The following is a 16,984-nucleotide window of genomic DNA, read 5'->3' as shown; positions in this document are numbered from 1 at the left end:
TCAAAACCTGTATGATATTACCTTCAATTCTACAATAGCTGGAATCAATCAGACACTGTGGAGGACCTTCCATCTCGGCTGCTGCATTACAGGCCTACGCTAAGAGTATCTCCACCATGCGAAACCTTCGGGATCTGGAGCTGGAGAATGTCATCATAGCAGACAATATCTCTGTCTCCCTTACAACATCAGCATCAACATTTGGACTATGGGTATGCCATGTGTGTCTGTGTGTTTGCTTGATGTTAGTTACTTTCTACAGGGAATCTTTAGTACCCATTTGATATTTTTTCGATTAAAAAATGAAATTGTTATCAACATTGAATAAAACAGTAATAGTATAGGATGTTCATGTTTTCACGACAAGTTGATATTGGTGACGATTACATAATTAGTGATCACTGGCTTTCACTATTGAATTATTTCCTGTGGATGAAGTCCTCTTTGAAATCATCAACAATGTATATATATATATATATATATGTATAGAGCGGTATGTAATGCATCGTCACACAAGCTGTATAATATCGCGTATTTTTGGAGGAGGGGGTTGGGGAAGATTTGTATTTGATAGATATTAGGCCGTGTTTCTACTTTCATACACAGAAATTTATTTCATTTTCATTTTTATTTTCATCTCCAAAATATCCGGGTTATGTACTGACGCACCGTATTAAAAAGGATTATATAGAGAAATGGGTAGATATTAATGTATCCTTGTAAAATGATGGGACATTACAATTTAAAGTAAGTCACAGGATGGTAGGATTCCAGAGGCTTCCAATTTGTCAAGTTTGTCTTCCTGAGCTTGTTGTCACAACAAATACATGGAGTGATAAAGGAATAAACATTATAGACATGAATACGGGGGGTGGAGGTTGAATGGAAATATAAGATGAATTTACTGTGCACTGTAGGCCAAATGACATGATGGATTTAACATACGAACAAAACATGAGTTTTGTATGACATTGTGTTTCTTGTATATCCCACATGTAAACCCCCTTTCTTCACTCATTACACTGAAAATAATAGTTTTCTTGTCAATAATATGACATATAAAAACCAGCTGTCCTTATAGATCTGTGACTACGCGTTTGTTGCTACACGGCCTTAGAGTGAAGGATGGAGAGCATTTGATTTTTATCGTTTTTGTCGAGCCCACCGAGGTGAGGGGAGACTAAGGGATCGCCTGCGGAATCTGTCCGTCCGTCGTCCGTCCGTCGTCTGTCCGTAATGCTACAAAAAATTCAATAACTCTTTACTCTGGGCTTCAATTGCAATCAAACTTCGAGGGAAGAGGGGTCATACAAAGTTTCATATTTTACCATATATGAAGGTCTCCTCAATGTCAAAGTTCACAGGCAGGGGTCAATGAACTTTAGCGCCCAATGTTAAGTTTTTATGGCGCGTTTCTATTATGGATCATAACTTTTGATCCATAACTCCATTTGTGACTCAACTTGGATGGTAGATGTCCCTTGGGGAGTGGATGGTCGCCACAAGGTCAATAGTCACAAGCATGGGTCGATGAACTTTTAGAGCCAAATGTTAAGTTTTTATTGCGTGTTTCTTTTATGGGTCATAACTGTTGATCCATAGGTCCCTTTGTGACCAAACTTGGAAAGTAAATGTCCCTTGGGGAGTGGATGGTCACCACAAGGTCAAAGGTCAGAAGCAGGGGTCAACGAACTATAAGGGCCCAATGTTAAATTTTTATGGCACTTTTATTTTTTGCCATAAATTTTTACCCTTTTCCATTGTATATCTCTTCTTATCTGTTATATCTCCTTCTTTTTTTAGCTGTTATATCCCATTCGCGTACAGTTTCTTGTACGCGAATGGGCGAAACACATTATGGCACTTGCCTTGTTGTGATAGAATTTACCTTTAATACGGATTTGTAGGATTTATCGTTCCAATGTTGTATATGCGTAGCGTGGGCATTAAGGTGCATCATGTTTATAACTTGTACGTGTTATTACATTTAATACAATGTAGTACCTTAGAAATAGCACTAAATGCATTAGGCCTGCAGACGATGGCCAAAACGTGGCTTAAAAAAGGCTCAACTGGCAACTATCGTATAACAAGCAAATTTTTACTTTTTAAAAAAGTATACATCCTGACAATATCCCACATGAAATTTACCCCCCAAAAAAAAAAATCAAATCGGAACATGCTCAAATGACGTCATCAAAATGGCTACTTAAGAACTCCAATTTTGCCAGAGTAATTGTCACTTGGACATCTCTGATAATAAAAATGGAAAATTTCGGAAAGGAAGTGATTCTAGCTACAGTAATGCTATTTATCATGTACCTCAGGTCATCAGTCATCAATAATGCTCATTTTCAGTTGAGCTGGTGAGTTGCACGCGTACCAATAGCGTTTCTATAGCAACCTTACACTGACGTAGTAGAAATAAACAAAAATTTTCATAATAATTTTCATAATTTTCATTTAATTTGTTGAAATATAACAAGAATGTCTAAACATATGTTTTTTGAGGTGTCTTGTTGGTTTCAGCGAAGTGCCAAACCAATTTCCGTCTTAATCATGTGTTAATATGGGGTAAATATAGTCATTGCCATGGTAACGCTTTCATGAAAAAAAACTAAATGATAAAATGTAATTCTTTCTACGCAAATAGTTATAAATTAAGCTTAATAACTTTCAAATAAGTAGGTGCCCAGTAAAAGTATCCAGTCACTAGATGACTCAACTCATTGTAAGGCTAACCATGGTCACCAAAATTGTTTCCATGGCAACGAGAAAGAGCTTCGGAAACAGGTTTAGGCAATGGAATGAGAGTGCAATTTCAACATATCCGTCAAGTGTCATTTTGCTTGTGTATTCTATTTATTAAAATATATTAATATGGATGTCATACTTGAGGTAAAGAACTATGTAACAATCTGTATTGATTACATTGCATTTCTTGGAAACAATCGTGCCCTTGCTATAATGCACGACAGCATGTACGTTTGAAACATATATACTCGCGTTATAAGATAATATGTTTTCTATATTGCCAAGAGGATAAAGGGCATTTTGGGGGCACACGGCACCGGGTCGCCCTTCAATAAGCACCCTCTTTATCATGTATACATCTTGTAAGGTAAATCTTCTTCTATCATTTCGATGACTTTTCATTGATGTAAGAGTGTATTTGCTGCATTGCCGGACCTACTTTTAAAACCATTCACGTTAGAACAACTGTATTTGCGTTGCTAATATCCGTATGTTGTAATAAAGGGCCGTGAGCGTAGGTGTAAATTTAGACACCTTCCCAAAGATTACCTTTAAATGTTCACTTTTTTGACAATGTAGTTAATGTAGAGCAATGCTTCCTCTAGTAATTGGTTGCATTTTGGATACAAAAGTGCCTTTGCTGTACGGCACGATGGAATTTCGAAAACATGTATATACGTTTGGAACATATATATATTTGCGTTATATGACATTATAATGTTTTCTATATTGCTGTGAGGGTGGAGTATTTTTGGCACATCCCACAGGGTTGCTGTTAAATGCGCACCCTCTTCACAGTATAGATCTTGTAAAGGTAAGTCTCTTCTATCATTTCCATTACTTCCCATCGATGAAAATTGTATTTGCTGTATTGCCGGGACTAACTTTTACAACCATTCACGCTAGAACAACGGTATTTACGTTGCTATTATATGTGTTCTGTAACAAGAGGGCGTAAGCTTAGGTGTGAATTTGGACACTTCCCAAGGGATTAATTTTGAATGTTCACCCTTCTGACAATATAGTTATTGTAGAGCAATGTCTCCTCTATTAATAAGTTGTATTTCTTGGACACAAAAGTGCCTTTGCTGTACGGCACGATGGCATTTTGAAGACATACACGTTTGGAACATATATATATTCGCATTTGATTTTATATGTCTTATATATTGCTGTGAGGGTGGAATTTTTTTTTGCACATACCACAGGGTTGCCATTTAATGTGCACCCTCTTCACTGCATAGATCTTGTAAAGTTAAACCTCTTTTATCATTTCCATGACTTTTCATTGTTAAAAAGTGTATTAGATATATTGCCGGAACTGCTTTTAAAACCATTCACGCTGGAACAACGGTGTTTGCGTTGTTAATATTTATTTGTCTTAAGGGGGCTTGAGCGTAGGCGTACAATTCCCATGGGGTTGTCTTTTAATGTTCACTGTCTTGACGATATGGATATTGTAGAGCAATGTCTCCTCAATTAACTACAACGTATTTTGAAAACGAAAGTGCCCTTGATTTACGGCACGATCGAAGTTTGAAAACATGTACGTTTGGAACACACAGTGTATTCGCGTTAATAATTCAATGTTTTCTATATTGCCATGACGGTGGTGCACTTTGGGGGCACATCCCACAGGATTGGCATTTAATGTGCATCCTCCCACTAAATAGATATTTTGAAGCAATGCTTGTCCTATCATTTCCACGACATTCATTGATATAAAAGTGTGCAGCTGTATTGCTGCAACTACTTCTAAAACCATGCATGAAAGAACGTCGGTATTTGCGTTCATAGTATCCGTGTGATGTAATTACGGGTCTTGAGCGGCGATGTAATTTTGGACATTTCCCAAGGGATTGCTTTTGAATGTTCACCCTTTTGACAATGTAGTTAATGTAGAACATTTTTCTTTTTGTAATTATATTGCATTTGAAAGAAAGATATTATTCAGAGGGGTGAAGGCTCAGGTTTGAGTTGCTTCAGTTTGTCTCCCTCTACAAATGAAAATTTGTTAAGATCGCAACTGCTGATATGTAAATTAACAAACATGTCGGGGGAAAAAAAGGAACCAGTGGGACTCGAACCTGTCATCTATTGCATTTCTTACAAACAAAAGGGCAATTGCTGTACAACCGTAACGATCGGGACAATGTGAAGGCATGGAAAATTGAAACATATTTGTGCTATATGCTAGTGCATGTTTCTTAAATTGCCCTGGGGTTAGATGATTTTGAACACATCCCACTCGGTTGCCGTTGAATGTGCATCCCTTTGACTATTATGATGATTGTAAAGCAGTGTCTCTACCATTTAAAAATCATGAAAAGTAAAGTGTCTTTATTTACCACTCGGCAAAACGACTTTACATGCATGTACAAGTGAGTTTGCTTTGGCATATAATGCATGTTTTGTTAATCTGTTTCGGGACCACGACGGTTTGTTTGTTTGTTTGTTTGTTTGTTTTATTTCCGTCATAAACATACATACAGATATAAAAGACAACATATAAGGTACAGGAAAAATGATACATCATGTATAAAAATGAAGCATACATACATAGCAAATGAATAGTGTGGCACATCATCGATATACAACAAAAAAAAAGAAGAAATAGAATGTACAGTAGGATTATATAGAGAGATGACGGCTGGATAGCCCATAATCAGCTGCACTTTTCTGGTGCCGCTGGTCTTCCATAGGGACCAGTTATAAAGGGTTATGGAAAAGAAAAAAAAAAGAGTAGAAGATTACATATTATATAAATACAACATTATAATACATTTGTAGTCTCATGAAAACTTATAATGCAATCATTATACAAAATCTCAAGGCAAAATACGCTTTCTTGAAAAGTGTAGATAAATTTTTCGTGTATCAGACAAAAGTATATCTAGATATGTTTACGCAGATGAAATTAAACCAATTCAAAAAGGGACCGTTTAAAATCCTTCAGAGACTTGCAGTCACGGACAGCATGAGGAAGGCTGTTATATAGTTTGGCTCCCCTGTAGAAAAATGCACGTTTGCAAAGGTTTGTCCGAGGTTTTTGAAGGCTGAGACTACTGTACCGAAATTGGTAGGGTTTGGGGGAATAAAATATATTTTCGTGTAAATAGGTAGGTGTTAAATTATTCAAAATCTTGAAAATCATTACTCCGACATGAAATTTTTGACGGGATTTTAACGTTTCCCACTGTAATATATCATGTATTGACGTGACAGAAAAATGTAATTTAGGATTAATCTTTAGAATAATTTTTCCTGCTCTATTTTGCAGTTTTTGCAATTGATTTATATGTTTTTCACAAGAAGACTCCCAAATAACATTTGCATAATCCAAATGAGGAAGAATAACATTGCGATATATCAAATTCAAAAAATTTCTGTTTATGAAATATGTCAAACGACGAAGGAAGGAAATCATACGGCCTACTTTTTCACACAGATAATTTACATGAACGTCCCATCTGAGTTCATCATCAATGTACAATCCTAAATATTTCAAACTTTTGAACTGTTTAATTTCATATCCTTTTATACTCAAATCCAAACTGTTATATCTTTTCAACATATATCGATTACCAATTAACATACTCACAGTTTTATCATAATTAATTTTCAATTTGTTCTTACACATCCAACTATCTAATACAAATAATTCCTTATTCAATATTGTTTGTACTTTTTGTGGGTCTTTGTGAGAAAAAAAAATAACGGTGTCATCCGCGTATGAATGCACATTACATGAATCAAATATGGAAGGTAAGTCGTTAATAAATATGATAAACAACAATGGACCCAATATTGATCCCTGTGGCACACCGAGCTTAATATCCAGTTCTTTAGAGGTACAATTTCCCATACTAGTTACTATTTTTCTGTCAGATAAATAATTTTCAAACCATTTAAGGGTGGGCCGTCAATACCTATTGTGAAAAGTTCATACAGCAGACATTTACGGTTGATCATATCAAAAGCTTTTTGCAAATCTACAAAAACTGCACCAGTGTATAATCCGTTATCCAAAGACTTCAACCATTCATCGGTTACTTTAATCAGTGCTGTGGAGGTTGAATGTTTTGGCCGAAATCCGGATTGTTCCATTATGAGTATATCATTTCTACTTAAATGTTGAAGTAATTGTTTTTGTATAATCTTTTCAAGAATTTGTGATAAACACGATGAAATAGAAATTGGTCTGTAATTATTTGGAATCAATCTATTACCCTTTTCATGTAGAGGAATGATTTTTGCTATCTTCCATTTGTTTGGAACTTTTCCTTGGGTTATAGATATATTAATCAAAAAAGTTATTGGTCGAACAATTGCATCCTTTCACATTTTTAGGATCTTTACTGATATTCCATCTAATCCGACTGACATTTTATTTTCTAATTGCTCTATTTCCTTTGAAACTTCACTTTCACTTACAGTAGAAAACGTTAATGGATATTGCACACATGGTTCGCAAGTGGCAGTATCAGTACAGATTCTGTCTACAGGTTCTACTACAGTATCAGCTGATTCAGAAATCAAACTGGTTGCAACATTGGCAAAATGGTGATTTAATTCATTTGCCATACTTTGAAACTGACTGGGTGGAGGCTGAGAGGAAGAACATTTTTGGGTAATACTGATGATAATGTTTTCCATGAGTTACTATAACTTTGATCTTTAGTTAATTGTTCCATAAAATATTTGCGTTTAGACTTCATAATAAAAGATGTTACTTTATTTCTTGATTTACGATATTCTTTCCAGATACTCTCATCTTTGGTTTTTATAGCTTTCCTTTTTGATAAATCTCTTTCCTTCATTAATTTAAAAGTTGTTTCATTTAACCATGGTGATTGAGTTTTCCGAACTCTCATGGTTTTTACGGGCATATGCTTATCAACAACTTCAAATAATAATTTTTCAAATTTTCCAGTACATTTATCAATACAATCCTCCTCTTCAACTTCCACCCAGTTCTGTTTTGAGATATCAGCCTTGAATATATCTATATCTGCATATTTGGTCTTTCGATATGTAACATATTTCACACCTGAATGAACCTGATGAGCTTTCCAGATTAGGTAGCTCATTGAGTGATCACTTTTCCATTGTGTATAACACCATGCGATTTGATCATCTCAATGCTATTTGTTAGCATATGATCTATTAAAGAAGCTGTTTTGTTTGTTATTCTGGTACATTCACTGTAATTGACGAAATGCAAAGAATAAATCCTACTAATCTGTTTGTATCGATTCACAACATAGTCATCTACCTCTTTACTAATGTCGAGATTTATATCTCCCATAACAATCAGATGACAATCGATGCTTTCAGTAAATTCTAAGAATTGTTCATATTGATTTAAAACATCACACTTAGAGTTCGGAGGTCGATACCAATTTGTTAATAATATAGGTTTGGAATTTTTGATGCGTAAAAGAATAGGAATGGCTTCCAAATCAGAAATAGGAGAGTCATTCAATAAATCAAATTCTAAACTGTTATGTACATAAAATGATACACCGCCACCAGACCTGTTGCGATCTTTACGAACTATGTTATAATGAGGAATCTCAATTTCACTATCATAAATTGAATTATCAAGTCTTGTCTCATTAAGAGCGAGAACATGTATGTCGTTATAATATAAGATTGTTCGTATCTCATCGATGTGTTTCGTCAGGCTAACAATATTCAATTGAACAAATTTCAAACCTTTAACCGAGAGCTTGTTATACACCATAGTTTCGGCTGAATTGGGTAGGGATTGAGCATCAGTTTGTCCTTCTGAATTAACATTAATTACATCATTTTGTTCACTATAATTTTCGATATCTGATTCATAGAATGGTAAAAGTTTCATGATACACTTTGGGCATTCCCATCCAGCGAACTGATGAGAAGCATCATTGTATAAATGCAGTGGTACACTAGCACACGAGACATGTACCCATTGGTTACAAGATATGCACAAGAGACCCTTTTGACCTATTTTGACAGCACATTTGCATAAAACACAGGGAAAGTTGATAACCATGAGACAATACGAGGGGAAACTCATGCACACACACACAAAAAAAGATAAGTAAGTAAGTATAAAGCGTAAAAGGAAGAAAAAACTGACACAGAAAAATTGATTATGTTCACAAAGTTATTACTTTCGAAAAAAAAAGTGATAAGTTGATAATATCAATATACAAAACAGTTAAAACGTAGTCAGAAAGTCACATCGCTTTAGTGAAGCGTGAATATTATTTTGTGACTCAATAAATGATTGCTTCAAACATGATGTTCGACTTTCTTTAATGTATACTATACATGGGCTTACACACATTTGGCTGAAACAGAAATGGGCGAGTAGGCCGAATTGCTGGCCTGCATGGCATACACATTCAGCGATACTGGGCATTATCTAATGACAACACGTTTTGACAAAGGTTGTTGACCTCTTGCTATATAAAAGCGGAGGAGAAATAGACTTACACATCTAATTTGACCGTATATTGTCTATAAACTAACGCACAAATTATACTTGAATGAAAATTGGGCAAATTGGTTGTATTCAGTAGCCTGCAAAATATGTAATACATTCAAAGAAACCATGTAGTATCTATAACACATGTTGATACACATGAGGTATTGACCTCTTGCTATTAAGCAGTGCAAAAATAGGCTTGCACGTCTAATTCAACCGTGTATTGTAAACTAACACACACATTTTGCTTGAACAAATCGGGCAATATATTGTATTGAGTAGTCTGCTAGACATGTACTGTCATAGCTTTGATTAGTACGAGAAAACAAACCATGTATTATCTATATCACAAGTTGATACACATGGGGAATTGACCTCTTGTCATTAAGAAGAGTATATAGAAACAGGCTTACACGTCTAATTCAACCGTATATAGTAAACTAACACAAAAATGTTGCTTGAACAAAATCGGGCAATAGATTGTATTGAGTAGTCTGTAAGACAAACACGGTCATAGCTTTGTCAGAACAAAACAACAAAACAATGTATTATCTATATCACAAGTTGATACGCATGGGGTATTGACCTCTTGCTATTGAGCAGAGCAGAAATTGGCTTACACGTCTAATTCAACCGTATATAATAAACTAACACAAAAATTTTGCTTGAAAAAAAAGGGAAATAGATTGTATTAAGTAGTCTGCATTACATGTACAGTCAATAGCTTTGTCAGTATGAAACAATAAACCATGTATTAATTGTAATACAGGTTGATACACGTGGAGTAATGACCTCTTGCTATTAAGCAGAGCACGTATAGTTCAACCGTAAATTGAAAATTAACACATAAATTTTGCTTGAACGAAATTGGGCAATAGATTGTATTGAGAAGTCTGCAAGACATGTATAATCAATAGCTTTGTCAGAACGAAAACAACAAAACCATGTACAATGTATTATCTATAACACAGATTGATACACATGGGGTATTGACCTCTTGCTATTAAGCAGAGCTGAAATAGGCTTGCACGTCTACTTCGACCGTATATAGTACAATTACACACATCTTTAGCTTGAACAAAAATCGGGCAATAGATTATATTGAGTAGTTTGCAAGACATGTATATACATGCAATAGCTTTTGTCAGTAAGACACCAGTCATTATTTGGTTACGTCAAATTGACATAAAGTTGTTGACTTGTTGCTATTGAGTGGAACAAAAGGGGGAAAGCTTTTTGGAGAAAAAAAAAAGAGAGAGATAGGTTAAGTTTGTCGTCGGTAGTAATAGGCAGTTTGGTTTGAATTACTCAGCAGATAATGAAAAGGGTGTAATCTTCTTGTAGTGAGCTTACAACAACGGGGTACCAGAACGTCGCGCAACGCTTACAATGGAAGATAAGAATTGTGCGAAAGTCATCCATTCAGCTTTTGTTCGTTGTTTTCAGCTTTTCGAGCTTTTCGAGGTCGGCTTTTGTGACGAGGGTTACACGGCGATCATCGTTCGTTCGTACCTGGATTCGGCCATCTTGAGTCCAAATGTTCTTCACAACCTGTTTGTATTTCGATTTTGCTTCCCAGAAAAGATCCCCTCTCACCTTTGTCAAACTCTCCTGGATGTAGATTTGGGCTCCATCTAGGTTCCTCAACTTTGTACGAGCTTGATACACTCGATCACGCACTGTATATTTCGTGAATTTGACGATGATTCCTTTTGTTTTCCCCTCCTTAGCTCGAAGCCTGTGAGATCTGTCGATGTCATGTTCCTCGAGCTTGACATCTAGCTTTTCCTCGCAGAGTTTCCTCACGAGCACATCCGTGTTTTCGTCATCCTTTTCTGAAATTCCATGCAGGATGAGAAAATTTTTCCTCGAATATTGTTCAGCTTCATCCTGCTTGTCTTTCAAACTGTCGATATCCTTTTGTAGCTTTGCAATCATATCATCTCTCTCAGCTAATTCGAAGTCTATTCGCTCCTTGATGTTGTCTGCCACTTTTTGCGTGATGAGAGACGTGATTTCTTCAATCAATGACGCCTTTATCTTGCTTATTAGGGTATCTAGAAGCTCACTGTTGTCTTCTATTGCCTTCGATACCTCTTCCCGAATGTCCTTGGTTAGGTTAGCGGCAGAATCCTCGGACTGTCCCCGTCGAGTTTTCGTCATGGTACTTATGTATATTGCGTACACGAATACAGGAACACAGTCACTGCAACACGTGGGAATATCACATAAATTTTGCGCGATGAGAGATATTCAAATAGCGAAGCAAAAAGTGAGTTCCGATAGCAATAACATGCAAACTGGATAAATACTACCATTCATTTTGTCTCGTTGAAGTCGGAGAAAGATGCATAAGCCGATCAAACATGTATATCTGATATTTTGCTTCACAAAAACGATGGAATACGGAGCGATGTCTATCCACGTCCGTTCATGCTGAGTGCACTATTATCTGACTCAGGGTAGGGGTAATCTGGGCACTTCCCAAGGGCGTGACAAAATAGATATTGTAAAGCAACGTCTCCTATATCACCTTAATTGCATTTTACGAAAATAAAAGCGTATGTGCTACACAGGCGGAAGGGCTTTTCAGAGGTATGTAACCATGGAACATTTTTCTCGGTTGTATACTGCATGTTTTTCATCGCCTTTAGGATGCATGGAGTTACTTTGAGCACCCCTCCCAAGGTGGTCTCTGCAAGTGAACCCTTTGGACTGCATAGATATTGTAGATCAATGTGGTTATTTCATCTCTATCCCGGCAATTTTTATAGAAAAAAAAAGTGTCTTGATATGGCAGGAATCCAGTTCAATACAATTCAATTTAATTTTTATTTCATTTTCAACAAGAACAGATAGACATCACTTCAAGTTCGAGTTCAAGTTCGAATGTATTCGTTTTTCCACAATAAAGTGATATAAACATAAATCTCACTTTCTTGAGTGACAGAAACAATGCATGTAAATTTGTACAAAGAAAACAACAATAATGGGAAAAACTAACAGTATCAATACATTGCAATTGTTGCAGAGGTAACGAAAATGAAAGAATTGTCAATATGCACTGTGTGAAAAAACGGAGGGACCCACTAAAAAGACAATGCTTGTAGAGTGTGGGCCCCTCATGTATTAAAAACTCGATGCAAAATTTGACTGAATATAGCAACAAAGCAGCACGAAAAGTTTGGCATAAAAAGTTTAGCAGCCCACTAAGAGACAGACGGACAAACAGGTACACACAAAACAATAACAAACAAAAACACAATAACAAACACAATAACAAACACAAAACACTTTCTTTGTAACAGAAAATGAAGTGCGTAAAACTATGTCGAATGAAAAGAATTTACAATGATTATAGCACCATACTATAATTAACATACAGTGTAAACATAAAACTCAAGTGATAGTCATAAAACTCAAGGAACGACTTTTTTTTGAGACATGCACTTTTGGAACGACTGTAATTACGTTGATATTTGCGTTACGAAGGGTCATGTATAGAGGCAATTAATGTGGGTACTTCCCATATAGTACGCTCCCTTCGAATGATAACCACTTTAACTATGTCAGTGTAAGTAAAAACTGCAGAGCAATATATCGTCTGTTGACTCCATTGAATTTCATTAAATAAAAGTTTCTTTGCTAGAGGACCAGAAGGACTGTTTAAAGGCATGTACCCATAGAACATAATTATGTATTTGCGTTGGTACATGATTATTGCATTATCTTAGACTGCCTTTGGGTGGGGTAATTTTGGGCGCCCTCCACGTGGTTGTCTTCGTATGTGAACCATTTTTATTCTATAGATATTGTAGAACAAAAATTCTTCTATAACTTCCACTGAATTTTAATGGAAATGAAACGAAAAGGACGTTATGCACAGAGTTTTTTTTCGCTTCAAACAGCTGTATTCACGTGTGTATAATTATGTTTTGTACCGAGCCGTGAGGGTTTGGGATGAATTCGGGTACCTCCCTACGAGTCGTTTTGACTGAGCACCACTTTTTAAAGATAATTATACACATTGTAGGAAAATGTCTCTGTCAATGCCAATTCTATTTCATGGAAATAAAAGAGTCTTTGCTAGACTGCCAAACGACTTAAAACTAAAAATCTCGTACGCTTAAAACAGCGTAAATCGCGTTGGTTGATGCATGTTGTGTAAATGGTCGTGGGGATAATATAATCGACTGGGGTGACTTTGGGTACTACCTACAGGGTTTCCTTTGACTGTGCCATCTTCAATATCTCAAAACCCTCAAGGATGCAAGAGATGAATGATCAAGATTCGAGCAAACCACCCTCCAAATAGAGTTCATTCATTACAAAATTAGACAAATTTCGTACTTTGATTCTACGTAATTAATGGATAAGCTATCATTATCTCTCTGATAACAAACTCTAATTTTATGATATTATTCATGCTGGTTTACTAGGGCTGTAAAGTTTGTTTTTGGTGAAGAGAAACTGAAATATCATATTTGAACGCTCTTGATATGCTCATATCGGGCACTTTGATGTATTAGAATATGCCGTTGGCTCGGAACCCTTTGCATATTATGCAAGAGGCCCAGATTATATACGTGGAAATGTTTGCATCCCACTAACTCACATTGCAAACATAGGTTTCAACATTTTTGGTTTTCAATTCTGAAACATAGAAGCATTGTTTTCATGGAACTGTATTTCTATCATTATGGGAGCTAAGTGCATACTATGCAAATGAGGCCCAGATTATGTACATGGAAATGTTTGCATCGCACTAACTGACATCGTAAACATAGATTTCAACACTTTCGGTGTTCCAGTCTTAATCCTAGAAGAATTGTTTTCATGGAAGCACTGTGTTTTTATCATCAGGTCTATGGGAGCTAATTTGCATATTATGCAAATGAGGCCCAGACTATGTACATGGTGAATGTTTGCATCGCACTAACTGACATTGTAAACATAGGTTTCAACACTTTCGGTGTTCCAATCTAAAACCTAGAAGTATAGTTTTCATGGAAACGCTGTATCTTTATCATAATGGGGGCTAATTTGCATATTATGGAAATTTAGCCACTTTGCCCCACTGGATTTCATGGGACTTTGAGTAAGGTGTTTAGGAGCCCATGACAAGACATAGTAGCACTGCAGTGGAATTTCCTACTGCAATTAGTAGTGGTGAAACCCTATTTTGACTGGACTAATGTGATCTACGACAAAATGTGTATCCAGTTTCTGTTAACAGTGCTTCATTTCTTTCAGAAGTACAGTATTGTAGTAGTCCATCGAGTATAATGAGCTTGCTTTGGTCAGAAGTCCATGCAAAACCCGTCTCACCAACATTGATTTCAGTGAGATCAGTGTCAATTAGTGTTTTCAGTTTCACTTAGCAAGTCCTCGTGACTGAAACATACCAATCAGAAAAGTGAGATAGCGAGACTGAAACCAGTGAAGTGAAACTGAAACCAATGAGAAGTTTGGTGAAACACCCTACAGGACTGCAAGAAAGGAACAGCCATGAACTTACCATTTTTATTGGGAGTGGGGGCTGAGGTGAGGAGGGTCTCATCTTATGAGAAATTGACTTAATCTATGTTCTATGCCTAATTGGCTTGAACGAAATGTCAGATTGTCTTATGATTGTGCCAAATGCAAAACGAAAAACAACAAAAAATCCAGCTACTGAGATGGAATATACATAATGCACCACTAATAATGAAAATTGTGATATCTGGACAGCTGTGTTATAATGTCTACAGGCAAGTTTGAGTGTAACCATGGTAGCTATGGTCTCTCACAGGTTATGTCTCAACTCTAGTCAATTTAATGTATATATATATATATATATATATATATATATATATATATATATTATGGATATTTTGGGCGGGGGGAGGAGGGTGAGTCATAATGATGGGATAATTGGGGTTGCAATGTATTTGATTCAACTGGTAGGTGTCAGAGGTATGTTTCCATTTTGTTCTTATCTTAATTTCATTTTTTGGTTTGATTTAAGACTTATTGATATTCTTCATTATTATGTATCATTCATATCTTTATCATTATGTGTATCACAACATTGTTATTTCTAGGACCCCTCTGGAAAACAGCTGTGTTATGACAAACATAGCTGAGTAGGACTATCCTTCCGTTCATTTTATGTACTATTTTGTTTATGCAATGATTATAATTATGTAATGTGACTTTTAACGGAAAATAAATTCAAATCAAATCAAATCAAATTTACATACTTATATAAATTCAAAATGGTGTTTATCGTTGAGAGGGTGTTGCATTTTTTGTTTGAGAAAAAACAATGTTTTCAGCATAAAGTTGCCATAGAAATGACCTAATTTGGGCTCAGATTTTTTGAAAAAGAGGTCACAAATGGGCCCAATTTTGCTTGTAGAAAGGCAGGAAATAAGAAATACATACACTGGCAACTTATCTCATGATTAATGTCAGTTGCATAATGAACACTTGAGATATCCTAAAATTCCTATTCATTTTTCTGGTTTGGGGGTGGCCATATTGATGACGTCATTTGGGCATGTTCCGACGCAGAAATTCTGGGTAAATTTTACTGGTAAGTTTGTTAAGACATATACTTTCAAAAAATTACAAAATTTGTTTGTTATACGATAGTTGCCAGTTGACCCCCAAATTCAGCCTCAATCCGCTGGCCTACATAGCCCAAGTGTCGTTTCATTTCATCTCGATTGTAGTGAAATAGATGATATTGACTAGAATAGTGCTCGGAAAAAGCAAAATTATGCCAATTGATATGGCAAATTAAATGTCCTTAGTGTGTAACATTGTTTTATGCATTAGACTTCGGAGACTCCCCTCTACAGTTCTGCACAGTTACAATCACCGTGTCAACGTGAAGGATCTGACATCTTGGCTGCGACATTGCAGGCCTTAGTCCAATTCATCTGCGCAGTTCCACATTTTCAAACTCTTGAACGGGCATATATCGGACGGGTTTATCCTTCTCCTTCAAGAGTGGGACCCTGCGAGTTTCAGGCTCATTTTTCCCCTTCACGAGTGGGACAAAGATCGGTATTTCAAGTTTGTTTCTTCTTTCTCTGTGCTTCTCTAATATTACTTCACTTTGGCATTCAGGAGAGTGGGGAAATATGTCACAGAAATTAGTCAACTCATTTTGAATGGAAGTGTAATATGTGACATCAGATTATGGTATTGTGTTATTAATCATTGTACGGACAGTCAATGAAAGAAATATAACGTAACATTATTCTTCTAGGTTTATAATCAATTTCAAAGTGTTCCAGTCGTCTTAGTGATAATTTATGATTTTCTTTTCCCACTTTTCTGTCTACATTGTAAACCTTTTTTTTTTTTTGCGGGGGGGGGGGGAGGGGATAAAATGTGAATGGGGAGGGATAAAAGACATACAGTGCATTTACATGAATTTGAATATTAGTTCTTTCATTTTACGTATACTTTTGAAGAGCTTGTTTGCAAAAACCGATAAGTCCATTTTTGAAGATTTTGATGTACAGTCTCTGTCATAAAGTACAAAATAATACCTTTTAAATGATATACTGGTCACTACATATAAAGGTACATTTTTGAAGTTATGGTCAAAAGAAGCAAAACATTTCTTATTATTCTCTTTATTTTTCTTGACCTTTAATCGCAAATATCTCCATTTGGCAAATATGGACTTATCGGATTTTGCAAACAAACTCTTCTTTTATATCCTCCTGTGATGCTACATCGCAGCTATCAATGGAA

The sequence above is a fragment of the Diadema antillarum genome, unplaced genomic scaffold (genome assembly GCF_040938485.1).
Source record: "Diadema antillarum isolate AM-2024a unplaced genomic scaffold, OU_Dant_1.0 seq00000076_RagTag, whole genome shotgun sequence".
Classification (NCBI taxonomy): Eukaryota; Metazoa; Echinodermata; class Echinoidea; order Diadematoida; family Diadematidae; genus Diadema; species Diadema antillarum.
This window is presented reverse-complemented; position numbering follows the sequence as displayed.